Source organism: Prionailurus bengalensis, chromosome F2 (assembly GCF_016509475.1).
Source record: "Prionailurus bengalensis isolate Pbe53 chromosome F2, Fcat_Pben_1.1_paternal_pri, whole genome shotgun sequence".
NCBI classification, from domain to species: Eukaryota; Metazoa; Chordata; class Mammalia; order Carnivora; family Felidae; genus Prionailurus; species Prionailurus bengalensis.
Genome location: NC_057353.1, coordinates 79,673,026 through 79,678,840, shown reverse-complemented (window position 1 = coordinate 79,678,840; position 5,815 = coordinate 79,673,026).

The following is a 5,815-nucleotide window of genomic DNA, read 5'->3' as shown; positions in this document are numbered from 1 at the left end:
GAATTACCAGCCTCAAACTAATCTGAATTGGGTGGAGCGACCATGAGCTGTTCATTATTTGTATGCAGGAGTCTGTTACACAGTTCTCTTACCTTAGTATATATTTGAAAATTTGCATCGTGAAACTGAAACCATTTGAACAGAACGCGAAGCAGAAGCGGCCGGCTCTGTGCGGTCGGGTCCCCGGGACGGGGCAGCGGCCGGCAGCGGGCCGTGCGCAGGGGGATGGAGCACTTCCTCGGCTGCCCCCCCCCCCCCCCCCCGGCTCTGGCCTGCTCGCAAGCTTCCTTTGGCCCTTATGTTGCTTGAAAATATTTGGAATTAGTTGAGGACACTTATTGATCTTTCAAAAGAACTTCTTGGTTTTGTTTATTAGTCGTGTCGTCTGTCTTGCTGACTTTTGCAGTGGTATTTATCAAATGCCTCTTTTACATGCCTTAGGTTTGTTCTTCTTTATTCACCTTCAAGCACCGAGAGATACCAGGCTTTTCTTTTTTAAATGCAGGCATTAACGGCTACACATGTTCCTCTGTGTACCACCATGGCTGCATCCCGCAGGTCTGTTGTCATCACTTATTTGTAAATAATTCACTGCTGGGCATATTTTTTCTCTAATCCAAGAATTATTTGAAGTGTTCTGTTTTAAATTTACACGCACACGTGCACGCACACACTCTTGTCAGCATTGTGATTACGAACGTGAGCTTTGCGGCCAGACTGCCTGGCTGTTGTCCTGTCTTGGCCATTTGCTAGCTGTGTGACCTTCAGTGTAGAACACAACCTCTCTGTGCTTTGGCTTTTGCCATCTACAAAATGGGGGTAATAATAGCAATGAAAATAACAAGAGCCCTCAAGGTTGTCAAGAAGACTGAGTTAGCTGTTGCATTCCAAACTTTTGAAGGCGCTAACGGCTGTTGAGTGTTCTCTGTCTGGAAGTTCATTTCTGAATTACATATGGCTTCTGCATTTCAAGATTTATTGGGCTCTTTCCTTGTAGTTCAAGGATCACTTTTTTTTTCCAACTTTTTAAATTTATTTTTGAGAGACAGAGACAGAGCATGAGTGGGGGAGAGACAGAGAGGGAGGGAGACACAGAATCCAAAGCAGGCTCCAGGCTCCGAGCTGTCAGCACAGAGCCCGACGCGGGGTTTGAACTCACGGACCGCGAGATCATGATCTGAGCCGAAGTTGGATGCTTAACCGACTGAGCCACCTAGACGCCCCAAGGATCGCTTTTTATAAAGTTCCAAGGATGCTGGAAAAGAAAAAGAACATCTATCTCTCCGCTGTGCCTACAGTTCTACGTACACCTGTAAAATCAGACTGGTTTATTACGTTATTCGACTCCTTTTCAAGGGTGGAAAACCAGCGAATGCTGGCTAACTCAGCCTGCGCGCACGTGGGGTTCGGCACACAGAGTGTTTTAAGTGATCACTGTTTGGTTGCCTTTCGTGCCCGTAGCGGAACCTGTGCTTGTTCCCGCCGCCCACGGCCCCCGTGGCGGTCACGTCAGGTGCCCACACCGCTCGCTTCCGCTGCCGGGCCCCGGAGACATCCCGTCCCACGCCCGGTCAGTGATCGTGTGAGGATCATCATTCTTACTGAGGCCCGATGAATTTCCGAGGGATGTCTGTTAGTGCCCCCTTCGGCACTTTGCCACTGGGATTTGCCAGTGTATTTCTGGCAAATTGTATTTCTGTATTTCTGGCGATTTTAGTTTCGTGTGTTTTGAAGCCACGCGGTTAGATGTATAAAGGTGTGTTCTCTCTCCCTGGTGGAGAAGCTTTACAAAGCAAGCTTCTTTATGGTTTTTGATACCTTTATTTACTTATTTAAAGTTTATTTGTTTTTGAGAGAGACACAGTGTGAGCGGGGGAGGGGCAGAGAGAGAGGGAGAATTTCAAGCAGGTTCTGTGCTGTCAGCGTAGAGGCGGATGTGGGGCTCGAACTCATGAACGCTGAGATCATGACCCGAGCCAAAATCAAGGGTCAGATGCTTAAACCGCTGAGCCTCCCAGGTGCCCCTGTTTTTGATACTTTTAGCTGTAAATTCTTTCTTGTCCTGAGATTACGTCTGTGTCTGATTTCTTTTATGAGCACCTGTTACATAGACGTTCGTGTTTTTAGCTTCCACTTTACCCTTTTTCATCAGGAAGGTTGTGACATGGCTTATAACAAAAGGTGTAAAAGTAAGGTATAAAACCAGGTCAAAAATCATGTGTGTGTGTGTGTGTGTGTGTGTGTGTGTGAGAGAGAGAGAGAGAGAGAGAGAGAGAGAGAGAGAGAGAGAGAGAGATTCATACATATTAACCTTCACGACGGCTTTGAGACAAGTTGATGTGTATTTGGAGCTTCCTAGGAGGCAGGACAAAAAGAGAACATCACGCATTGGACTCAGAGTTCCAGAGTGTGTTTTCCTGTGGTCGGAGAGGGCTGGCCGAGTCAGGTGCCTGTGTCAGGAACAGCGATGGGGACCAGGCTGAGGTGTGGCTGGCCTGGAGGCAGCCAGAGGACGCGGATTCCCTGGGGAAGTGTGAGTGGACCGTCCCGGGGGGGAAGGTGCAGGTCTCCGGGCTGTGCTCCCCAGGGCCATCGGTGCCCAGGCTCCTCGGATTCTGCCACTGTCTTCCTGAGTGCTGCCATTTGGACCTGTGCTGGCTGCATTTCTGTTCCAAGAGGGAGAGGACGGGGCAGAGGTCAGCAGGGTTATGCCAGCCAACACCACCCTCTGGACACACTGCCCTGGGAGCCCGGGGCAGCTTCTGCTCCTACCTTGTTGGCCGGGGGTGGGTCTCACGGCCCCACTTAGTGCAGGGGGCGTGGCTGTGTACCCCATCTCACACCTGCCTCCAGGCCCCGGGGACACAGAGCCCCGACTCCTGGACACCCTGGCCACCCGTTCATTCACCCTGCAGACTCTGCTCACACTCTCCCCGTGGCAGGGACAGCCGTCTGAGCCCTCAGCCACAGTCAGCCACTACACGTGCCGATGGGCGACCGGGTGCCTTGCAGGCAGTCCTGTGGACAGATCTGTCTTCCCTGTCTGGGCTTTCTCTCCCCGTCTAGGGAGCGATCCTGATCCTGCAGACGGGGTTGGCTCTGAGGCCTCCTGCTGCTGAAGGCAAGGGCCAGGGTGTCTCCAGAATCCCTCGTGGAGGAATCAGCCCAGAAGATGGCACTGAAATGGGAAACACTTGCACGGAGGGGCACCCCAGAGGGCGGCGAGCATGGCCGTAGGGGTGTGTAGGAGGGGGCTGCCTCGTTTCCAGACATCTGCTCTCCTCCTCTAGGCAGGGGACTCTGGCGCTGGCAGGACATCGTTCTCTGCTTCTTAAACGTTTCCTCCTGGGCCCAGCAGCGGCCTCCCAAGAGGGGGTGTTAAGTGTGTTGCTACCCGGGCAGGGGCGGGGGGGGGGGGCGGCCTTGGCCATCAGCCAGCACCTTGCTCTCATGTGCTTTACCAGAGTCCTGTGGGGGCCCCTGTCCCCAGCCCCTGACGCCCCTGGCCAAAGCCCGTCCTACCCCCCGCCCCCCACCACAGACCCGGGAGACCCGGACAGCAGAGGTGTTCTGGGTTTTTTCCTTCGGGTTTTGTTTTCCAGCCCAGCCTAGGTCCTTTCTGGGCACAGAGAGGAGCCCTCTAATTTTTGGCTTCCTCTGGGGATGACCTAAGCATTTGTTTTCAGAGGGCTGGCGGGGCCCGCCAGGCATTATGCAACACAGCGCTAAGACCGCGGTTCCCGCCGGCCCTCTCCAGGCGCGTGCATTTCTGGGGTGGCTCAAGGCCTGTGCTGATGTGCATTGCGCTGGCCGCGGGCCATCGGATCGCGTCGAGTCACTCCCTTGCTGAAAAGCCATCGATGGCTCCCGGCGGCCTAGAGCGTGCGGGCGCTGCTTCTCGCGGTCCTTGAGGTCGGAGCTCTCGCCTGCCGCTCAGCCCCGTCCTGGCAGCACCCGGGGCCTGCAGACCGAGTTTCCCGACCACTCAAGACCCGCCCTCTTTGGAGTCCTCTCTGGCTGCTTAGGTGCCCCTCCCACGTGTCCCTGCAGCGCCAGGGCCCCTGCGGGCTTAGCACCTGTCACCCTGCGTGCAGCTCAGCGCGTCCCAGGCCTGGCTTCCTCCCCTGCCTCAGCAGGACTGCCTTCACCTCCCTGTGGCTGAGGCGTTTGTCCTCTGCGTCCGGCACCGAGGAGGCCCTTCCGAGAACGTTTGTTGAATGAACATAGGCGTGTAAATGGAACAGCTTCCACAAAAGCTGTATTTAATTGTTCTAGAATATTCTCCAGGCCTTTCAGAAGAGCAAATTCTTGAAAAACAACAGCTGAAGGGCAGGCGTCGGCACAATGTGGTGGGTCGTTGTTGGGAGGGCGGTCCCGCCTGCCATGGGATTGGGTCCTCCCTGCACCCCTCGGCCTCTCCGCTCACTCTGAGATACCCACTGACTTTTCTGGTCTCCCTCCAGATTCCCCGGGCACCTGCATGGCCTGGCCTGGTTTCTGTGGGGCCACCAGGAGCTTGGGAAGGGAGCCCTCTCCCCACCTGGGGCTGGGCCACTCTTCTGGGTGGCTCGCTCCCCCTAACTCCGGGCTGGCCAGCGGGCCAGCCTAGTAGCCGTGCTCCGCAGTGGTGCTCCGGGCACTGGCCCTCACGTTGGCCTCTCTAGGCCGGTGGCCTCTCCACTCAGATCGTCCCCGTGAGGTGGGCCTGACCCACGGCCAGGCTTGCTGCGGAATGTTCCGGACTCTCACTCTTTCTGGCAGAGGCATCACTCAACCCAGCCTTCCCACCGCTGTGCCGTCTACGGCTCTGCAGCAGGGGTGAGCCTCCTGAGGCCGGAGGCCCTCGTCCCAGCTCCCGAGGGGGCTCCGGGGAATCTGCAGGATCACGTCCAGACTTCTGAGGTGTGCGGACGCCCACGTGAAGCCACCCTTCTCTGCCAGCTGCCTCTCTTCAGGTGGCCTGTGCCCCTGCCTCCCGCCTTTGCTCGGGCTGGTCCCTCTGCCTGGCACCTCTGTAGGCCGCTCTGCTGTTCCTTCTGCTCGGTGGGAGCGTGTGGAGCAGCCCGTTCGAGGGGGAGCGTGCCCAGCGGTCAGAGCCACCGGGGGCGCCACTCTGCTGGGGGCACGGCCTGGCCTGGCCTCTCTCTAGCCGGGCGACCGTGAACAGGCCATGTAGCTCGGTTCCCATCGGTAACGTGGGTAGAAGAGAGACCGTGAGGGTGTGGTGAGATGACGTGGGCACGCGGTGCACGGTGACCGAAAGGTGTGCCGTCGGGCGGGGGAGGCTGTGAGGAAGCAGACTCTGTGCCAGGTGCCCCTGCGCAGGGGGTGGGAGGCGCACGTCTGGGGACTCAGTTGTGGAAAGAGCAAACGTGCGTCTGGAGCTGCAGTTACGAGATGTGCCGAGAAGGCAGGAGCCAGGGCGGGGCTGAGTTCTGACTGACGGTCAGGGACGGCGTCCGTGCCCCCGAGGAGAGCTCTTCAGGCTGGCGCCCCACTGAAGGCAGGGGTGAGGCGCCTTGGAGGACATGGAGGGGGAGGGCACTCCGCTCTGGAGCCGGAGAATGAGACCGACTGGGCTCAAGTCCTGGCTCAGCCATTTACTAGAGGGTGGCCCCAGGTATCGCTCTGTCCGCCCTCATTTTCGGCACTACGGACTGGGCACCACAAGAATGCCAGTGCTAGAGGGCTGGGTGTGGCTCCAGAGAGGGACTACAGGTGACAGGCCTGGTGCACGCTGGGCGTGCACCTCACTTAGGACACGCCATCCCCCAGTCAATGATAGCAGCCATGACACAGGGCAAGGTGCACCTGA